Here is a 9799-nt window from a genome sequence, read left to right on the forward strand (position 1 = left end):
AAAAAAAAGAAAAGAAAAGAAAAGAAAAGAAAAGAAAAAAAAAACGGTGAATGTTGTAAATTATCTTTATCGAGAGGAAATATCTATAATTTCAATATTTTGGATTAATGTACGATTAAAGAAAATATACGTACGCATTATATTATCCTTTATGTATATTCAATATATTTCACTGAAACAAGACATTCTGTAAAACCAATTGTATTACAAATAAAATTGTGGTTGATTCATATCGATCGGTTTACGACTATCGTTGCTTATATATGCTTCTGTATATTATCGATCGTAGCGTAGTAATAGAAATAATGTAACGTTCAAGCAATATACACATACATACATATACACACTATATATACTTTATTAGTATTATAAATATCATCGATAAACTGAATATTTTAATAATCGTATATATGTATATATATATATATATATATATATATATATATACATATATATACACACATACATTATTACGTTGAAGCAATATACACGCATATATACACACATTATATATACTCTATTAATATTATAAATATCATCGATAAACTGAATATTTTAATAATCATATATATATATATATTATTATATTGGAATATATAAGTATATATAAATAATATTTTAATAACAGGGATGTTGCGAATATAATCGATAATAAGACAATTTTATCAACAATAAAAACACGTCTTGCAAATTAAAAGATACAAAAAAAAAAACAAAAAACCAATATATTACAAATATATATATATACCTGTATGTGTGTGTGTATACACTATATACCATATCCAGTTACTCGGATAAATAAGTAAAAATATTTGTATAATCGTATATATACGAGCGTGTATATATATATATATATATATATATACACATATATATACATACCTATAATGTGTAAAAAAAAAAACAAAGACGGCGGCGAGTATATTAGTCCCATCGTTAGTCAACAGGTATCGCGTAGGGCGAAGGTATACTCGCGCCGTTCCTGGATAGGTCGCGAGAAGTGCGACGAGGAGATAGGTAGAGGGTTGGGATGGCGAGGGGTGGGGGGATAGAGGAGAGGTGGTACGGCCCCTGGCGCGCGATGGGCCAGTCTTGCGCGTTGCCTCGCCGGTCGCTTGGGTCGACCGGCTGCCTCAGTCGAAATTCGACCGTGCAGCGCGACGTATATTATAGTTTGGATATACGACGAGCGGCGGCCGCTGTAGTACATAATTCGCGATTGCGGCAACGCGATAGTAACAGGAACACGGTTAGCGCGCTCGCGCGCGCGCTCCAGCAACACCAGCAGCTGCCCGCACCATCAGCTTCTTCTTTTTCTTTTACTTTTTCTTCTTCATTTTCCTCCACCTCCTTTTCTTCTTCATCTTCTTCTTTTTTTTTATTCGACGATTATTAATATTAATATTATCGATATTATTATTGTTATTCTATTATTATTATTATTATTATTTTATTATTACTATTATTATTATTATTATTATTATTATTATTATTATTATTATTATTATTATTATTATTATTATTATTATTATTATTAAAGATAGCATTATTTTTATTTACTATTCTTATTATGCTTGACAATTTGGACGATCAATCGTGAATATATTTCCGATTGATGAAAACGAGTTATTTGATTTTTAGCGCGCAATCGGTTCGCGTTTGAAATTACGAAACTGACGAAAAGGAAGGAGAAAGAAAGAGAGAAAGAGAGAGTGAGGGAGAAGGAGAGAAAGAGAGAGAGAGAGAGAGAGAGAGAAAGAGAGAGAGAGAGAGAGAAAGAGAGAGAGAGAGGGAGAGAGAGGGAGAGAGAGTGTGTGATAAAGAGAGAGAAAGGAAGAGGAAGAAGATACAGAGAGAGAGAAGGAGAGCAAGATAGTAGAAAAGGACGAAGAGAAGGGAAAGGGAGGGGGGAAGAAAAGATCAAGTGTCGGTAGTGGCAAGTGCGCGGGTGTTTCGCCGGATCAAAAAGTTGGATGATCTTTAAAGGTGTCTCGTTTGTTCTATCGGCCCGTTTATTTATATATATTTTAATTGCTGTCATCGGTTCGTCATCGTTATTATTTTATTCATCGATTACGACGAAACGTCGACGAAAACGTTCGGGGAAGCCAGCAAGCAACGGAATGTGGCACGAGGTGAGTTAGCAGCTCGCCCGGTTTCGCTTAACCGCGCGCGCGCGCGCGAGAAAGAGAGACAGAGAGAGAGAGAGAGAGAGAGAGAACGACAGAGAGAAAGAGAGAGAGAGAGAGAGAGAGAGCGAGCGAGCTCAGGGACGGACTCCCAAAGTCCCTGGACCCTTTTTCGACCTTGCGACTTCGATTTAGGGCCCTCCGTCCCTAAATCCTTTTTCTTCTGTTTTTTCTTCTTTTTTCTTCCTCTTCTTCTTCTTCTTCTTCTTCTTCTTCTTCTTGGTTCCTTTTTCTTATTATCTTCTTTCGCGCGCTCATGCGCGCTCTGCTCTCTACTCTCCTTTTCTCTCTCTCTCTCTCTCTCTCTCTCTCTCTACTTCTCTCCTTCTCTCCTCCTTCTCCGCCATCAAACTATACAACTCTCTTCGTATATTCCTCCCGTTCGACTTATAATTTTTCTTCCGAACGTATTCGATCCTTCTTCTCGAAACAAGAAGACGATCATCTTTCGTACGATCGATTTTCGAAGAATCGATCATGCCGATCAATTTGACGTTACGTACGTATATATGTTGCATGTATGCATATATATCTATTTACTTATGTATGCATGTATCGTATTTATGTATGTGCATATGTATTTATAAATATATACATATATATATATATATTTTATATGTACGTAGATACATATATATATATATATATATATATATATATATATATATTTGCGATCGAACGTAGAGTACACTCGGTCGATCGGTCGGTAAAGTGTCGACATTTTTCTACGAAGTACAATGAATTAAAACGATATCAAAGAATATAGGAATTTTCGTTGAATCGTTTTATATCGCTTTTCCTGATTTTCCTTCGTACGTCTTGTTTTTCTTTTTTTCCTTCCTTCTTTTTTTTTTCTTTTCTTTTTTCCTTTTTCCTTTTATTTCTATATCCACATTAATTCCCTGTTAAATTACGGGATGGGGGAGGGGGGAAATTAATCGCGTGCTTTCTCTTTTTTTTTCTCATTTTATTCTTCTTCAACGGACTTAGTTACGTAACGATAATCAAATATATTATTCGTTTGTTACTGTTGTTCGTTAATTTAGATCATAAGATTTGTACTGTTTGTCTTTTTTTCTTTATCTCTTTCTTTTTCTTTTCTTTTTTTTTCTCTTTTGCATTTTTTATTTCTAATTTAAAAATCACACGTACACACACACACACACACACACACACACACGTAGGCACAGATGCACGTAGTTCGTGCGTCGTATATTTAAATATACGAACGAAATAAATCGAACGTATCGTTTTTCGAGATAAGAAGAGTCGTTTAAGACATGAAGTTGTATTCGCACGAGAAGAAGCAGATGTGTAACGTTTTTATTTCCTTCTTTCTTTTTTTTTTTTCTTGTACCTTTTTTTTCTTTTTCTTTTTTGAAAGGACGATCGATAAGTACGTTACCTTTTCAACGGTTCCGATCGACGTGAAGAGGGAGAGAAATAGGATGGAGGGGGGAACGCGGAGACAGGTGTGGGGTGAGGTGGGGAGGGGTTATGAGAAGGAAGATCAAGATATTCTCATTCGACACGTTTCTAAGGTACGATTTAGCTCACGAACAAATTTCTATCGTACGAGAGCGAAAAAAAAGAGGTATGGATTTTTTTTTATAAACGTATCTTTTAAACTTTCAGACCTCCTTTCTTTCTTTCTTTTTTCTTTTTTCCTTCTTTTCTTTTCTTTTGATTCGTCATTGAAGCATCGTTTAAATATTATCTAATAAATATATATTTTCGAGAAAGTGCGTGCTTTAAGAGGTTAGGATTAAAAAAAGATGGGAGGGATAATTTATTCGATGTTTCGTTTGTAGCTTATTATTTGTCGATTAAAATCCATTCAGATAGAATATTTCGTATTAATTACGTGCGATTAAATTATTCAAGGCCATATATATATATATATATATATATATATATATATAATGTGTGTATATGTATGTATCTCGAAGTAAATGTTTTATCGTGGCAAGTCATCGATCAATTTTAAAATATACGCTTTGAATTTTCGCGCCATGATAGTGAACTTGTATCGAGTGGTGGTGGTTCATTCGTTAACATTTAAAAAATTTGCTATCGATTTAATCTAATTTTTTATTTTTATTTTTTATACACTATATGTAATATTAATAATCTCTCTCTCTCTCTATATATATATATATACATACTCTTAAGATTTTTAATCTTATTATCAGAGCTCTTTATCTTCGTATATAATATTACATGCATATCATCAGCGCTTATTTATGTTTTTGCAAAAAAGAAAAGAAAGAGAAAAAAAGAAGAAAAATACATCGAAAGTGAAGGTAAAAAAAGAATATTTCACACAAATACATATAGGTAGAATTTTTTAGAAATGAGAAAATATTAATACGATTTGTAGGTTATTTGATTTAAGAGATTATTATTTTCGCCAATCATCGCCCACCTCTATCCCCCCCTTACCGTCCCTGCTCCATTTCGTCCCTTCTTTTCTTTAGTCACGTGTATCGCATCGTTGTTTTCTATGGCTTCCGTTCACCAAGTTAGACTCGCATTTTCTTTCCTTAAACAGTCTCAAGGGGAACGCAGTTGTCGTTCGACGTTTTCCGGACTCCTTCCGAGATTCTTCCGGTATCTATTCTACGATGGAAGATCTTCGTTTTGGTAAATCGAATATATTATATATATATATATATAATGTCGTATAGAAATGATTTTTTTTTTTTTTTTTTTTTTTTTGTATAAGTACATCGAAGATTTTTAAATTAACAAGGAGAAAGAACAATATACAATGCATCTAAAAAAAGAAAGAAAAAAAAAAAGAAGAGAAAAAGGGAATATATTTTTTTATATCTCACAGTATCGTTTTATAGAGTGGATGGGAGGAGAGCAGGGAGGGAAATTAAGAAAAGACGAAAAAAATGTTTAGATAATATAATTCGTACGTAAATAAATAAATAACGTTATATATAGAAGATAATATTTTCTTTACATTGAAATACATTTCAATGTACTATTTGCTTTCTATTTCTAAATGAACAATATTGATATTTTCTGATTAAAAATACCGTCATTACTTAATTCGATATTTCGTTTCGAATCGAATGATTTGTAAAGTATTAAAGGCTGAGAGAGAGAGAGAGAGAGATAGAGAGAGATAGAAAGATAAACAGAGAGAAAGAGAGAGAGAGAGAGAAAGAGATAGAGAAGATTAGAAGATTAGTTTTAGGTGTATTATTATCGATAGATCTCTAACGTTTGCTCAATAACAGCCAACGAGTAATTTCTTCTAGTGGATTTCGAAGCTTACGTCGACGGCCCTGAGAGAAAGAAAGAGAAAGAGAAAGAGAAAAAGAGAGAGAGAGAGAGAGAGAGAAAGAAAGAGAGAAAGAGAAGTGGCCTCGCGATTCGTGTACGCAAGATATTTTGTATCCGTTACTCCCTCGAACGCATTCCATCTCGTTGGATCTCTCGCGGCATGAATCGATTCGTCTTCGAACGTACGTCGTACGTTTTAGATTGAAGATCGCGAGAATCGATCGTGTATATCCCTCTTTCTCTCTCTCTCTCTTTCTTTCTCTCTCTTTCTTTCTCTTTCTCTCTCTTTCTTTCTCTCTCTCTCACTTCGATTTCTCGATATCGACGTCGTTAATCGAATTCATTCGAGTACCTATCTAATCGATAATTTCAATTCTCCATTTGTTGTTATTACATTAATCAACAAATAAATTAATCAAATTTTGAGATCAATCCGATCTAGAGAAGAAATCATGTCTTTTTTTACATTAGAAATATATCGTATTAATGAATTATTCGTTGTCGCGTAATTTCTAATTTTTTATAGGGATCAATTTTACGAAAGAAAAAGAGGAAAGGGAAAAAAGAAAATTAAATAAATGAATGAATAAATGAATGAATAAAGAAAAAAGATAATTCGTTTGTAGTACGTATGTATAAGTGTATCTATTTACTTTATCTTTTTTATTTATTTATTTATTTGTTTTATAATATTTTTTATCAGATAACGTTCAATAAACGAGCGAAATTAATTTTATCCACTTTTCGATACGATTTATTTTCAAACATGGAATTATATATGGGTAGAGATGTACTCGCAATATGTCAATTAAATTGTCCAATCAAAAACGGAGCAATTCATCGGGGAGATTTATTTTTAATCGCGACGAAATAAAAAATAGATATTTTAATAGATAATTTCTCTCTCTCTCTCTATCTCTTTTTTTTTTTAATTTTTTTTTTTTTTTTAATATCCTAAAGCTTTCCTCTTCATTCGTATCCATTATGTTTTTTTCTTTTCTTTCTTTCTTTCTTCTTTTTTTTTTTTTTTTATTTCGAAACGTAACAAATTTTTATTTATTTAATTATACAATATTTCGAATCAATGGACGAAAATCTTCGTGACTGATATATTAAATTATTCCCGATAGATTCATCGCTTAAAAAAATTTTCTCGATTTAAATTTTTCTTTTTTATAAATCATTACTTTATATTCGTATATATATATATATATATATATATATATATATATATATATATATATATATATATATATGAGATCATTTAATGAGTCCTCCGATCTATTTAATAATCATTCATTACTGATTCATCGATTTATTTCGTATAGATCGATTCAGATTATTCGAATACTATATAGATAATAATTAATCTATAGATAATGAAAAGTTTGTTTAGAAAGAGTCGATCAAAATATTATTAGATTTCTATAATATGAATGGGGGATGGATTAGTAGTGGAATCGTATAGAAAAGTAAGCCGAGATTGTGGTCGCACGTCGAACGAATTTTTTCGAAAGCAATCTTTGAAAAAGATCTCTAACGAAGACGCACGAATTCCGTTAAATCCCTTAGGGCTCAATGGCTCTATCTCTATCGTCTTTCTAACTCTCGTCGTAAATTAGACGTGTTAAGGCTTGTGTGTCACAGCCACTTGTAAGCTGAACCCCGAAAGAAAAGATAGATAGATGGATGAATGGATAGATAGATAGATAGATAGATAGATAGATAGATAGATAGATAGATAGATAGATAGATAGATAGATAGATAGATAGAAAGAGAGAGAGAGAGAGAGAGAGAGAGAGAAAAGAGAGAGAGAGAGAGAGAGAGAGAGATGAAGGCACATCGAAGGTTGCTTCTCGTAGCAAAGGCACTCCTTAGTTCTGGCTCAAGGTCGGACTATTAAGAGGCTAAAGCACACTGACGGGTTTACGTCCTTCTCGCGGGGAAGAGTCTCTCGCAGCTTTGAGCCTTAGCGGAAACGCTGAAGAGTAAGGAGAGAGAAAGAGAGAGAGAGAGAAAGAACGACGAGAAAAGAGAGAGAGAGAAAGAGATGCCTAACTTCGTGAAGATTCTTCACGAAAAGGGCCTCATGTATTTTGTTCGGCGCTTTACGAATTTCTTTCGAAAGAAATCTTTTTTTTTTCTCTTTTTTTCTTCTTCTTCTTCCTTCTCTCTTTATATCTTTCTCCTTCTCTATCTCTCTCTCTCTTACTCTCTCTCTCTCTCTCTCTCTCTCTCTCTTTCTCTCTGTGTCTTTCTCTCGACAGGTTGTACAGTCGACATGCGCACGACAAATCGATTCGATTCGATTCGATCTCTCTTAGCCCGTTCTTGTACTAAAGTTCGCGGTATACCGCATCGAAACGAACTGATAAGCGACTATCGAGCCCAACTACCTTCTTCCTCCATCCTTGTTTTTCTTTTCTTTTCTTTTTTTTTTTTTCTTTTTTTTTATTTTTCCTTCTCCCATGATCTCTCTCTCTTTCTCTCTCTCTCTCTCTCTCTCTCTCTCTCTCTCTCTCTCTCTCTCTCTCTCTCTCTCTCTCTCTATCTCTCTCCTTTGCTATTATCTATAATGAACGTTTTGATGGTCGATTAATTGTTTCCTCTCTTCTTTTTCCTTTCTTTTTTTTTTCTTTTTCTTTTTTTTTTTTTTTTTTTTTTTGTAATGAAAACCTTAATGGTGAATCGTGTATTTATTTTTGTAAATTTTTCCTCTTCGGCTTTTCCCTCTCCTTCTTTTTCTCTTTTTCTTTTTTTTCCTATTTTTCATTTAATATCCAATAATAGGAAGACATCATTTTATATTTTATCCCTATAATTAGTGTGATAGCGGGAAGATAGAACGGGAGTGAGGGAAGGGAGAGAAATCGGATGAAAGAGAAATAATGGCAACTATCGTGATATTGAGATTGATTCATCGGTATTATATATTAATCGTTAGTATAAAAAAAAAAAAAAAAAGAAAAAAGTTTATTACGATTTTTTATTAACATAAACTGTAATAAATATTTATTATATTTATGTTATATATTAAAAAATGTAAATGAATTAATTTTTGTTTTCGAAGAATGTGATAGGAATGAACGAAAAAAAAGGAAAAAAAAATAAATAAAAAGAAAAAAGAAGAAAGAAAGTAGAAAAATATAAAAGATAATGGATTTAACCGGCTTTCTCGAGTTGTCGTTTTTAAAGATTAGATTTCTGTTAGGATTCTTTTAAGGAAGGGCAAGATGAAATTTGTCGAGCTACGCGTTATTAGAAACGCATGGGACTCGCTTGCTCGTTCAGAGAGCTCACACATACATACACACACACACACACACACACAGATGTATACACACTTACACATAGATTTACATGGTTACGTTCGTGATCATCGCGCATATCGGAGGACTGGATTCGCCATGAGCTCACATAGCGAGCTTCGTATTCTTACGAAGACGCGTATTAACCGCAAGGACTCGTTTCAGCATCGGTCGGTGTTGGGGCGTGTCGACAACGACAACGACAACACAACGACAATGACGACGACGACGACGACAACGACGAGGACAACGACGACAACAATAACAACAACAACAATAACAATAGTAACAACAACAATAACAACGACTAATAATGAGAATTGAGATTTATTAAATGATCTTATTTTCTTTTTGGGAAGATCGTTCATTAGCCATTCGCTAATGAAAAGAATCTTCAAAATTTTCTTCGAACTTTGCCGAATCGTTTCGATTTCGTGTAGTTAATATACGTGCCGATTCCTCCTTTCACTCATACACGTATAGTATATTAGTGAGTGAGTATCGTGTATACGTGAGTATATATGTATAGATATGCGTGCGCTCGTGCTCGCTCATCCTGTGTATATGTGTATGTATGTGTTTGTGTATGTATGTACTTATTTCCAAAAAGATATCCGTGTCTTCCACGTTACGCCTTCGAAAACTAAAAGAGTTTATTCCGAAAGTTGTCGGTGATAAAAACTCGTCAAACACTGGCCTGTCTGTATTGACCCAAAACCACCGTTGTACGTCTCTTCTTCTTCTTCTTCTTCTTCTTCTTATTCTTAATCTTCCTCTTCCTCTTTTGCCTCTTCTTCTTCTTCTTCTTCTGCTTCTTCTTCTCCTTCTGCCATACTTCGAATCATCGATGTAGAAACTTCGTTAACGGGAGACGTGTAAATAAGAAAAGGAAACTCTTTGCTAAACTTTCCTCGTTAATTCTCTTTTTCTTTCCTTTTCTTTTTTCTTTTCTTTCTTTCTTTTTTTTTTTTTTTTTTTTTTTTTTTTTTTTGTTTAATCCTCTT

General features: G+C 33.3%; 1 protein-coding gene across 3 annotated transcripts in view; it reads left to right on the forward strand.

Annotated features, from left to right (window-relative positions):
• The first annotated feature begins 1060 nt into the window (after positions 1-1060).
• The window catches only part of LOC118442644 (uncharacterized), a 43940-nt gene continuing 35201 nt past the window's right edge, over positions 1061-9799 (forward strand). Inside the window, exon 1 of one of the 3 annotated variants that reach the window (XM_085663515.1) lies at positions 1061-2135. The gene's annotated coding sequence lies outside the window, so the exon portion shown is untranslated. Of the gene's footprint in view, positions 2136-3693; positions 3731-4750; positions 4833-9799 lie in introns of those variants that run through there. The other 2 variants (XM_085663516.1, XM_035868510.2) reach the window with 2 other exon arrangements.

This window comes from Vespa mandarinia, chromosome 22 (assembly GCF_050613455.1).
Source record: "Vespa mandarinia isolate Hongniang chromosome 22, ASM5061345v1, whole genome shotgun sequence".
NCBI classification, from domain to species: domain Eukaryota; kingdom Metazoa; phylum Arthropoda; class Insecta; order Hymenoptera; family Vespidae; genus Vespa; species Vespa mandarinia.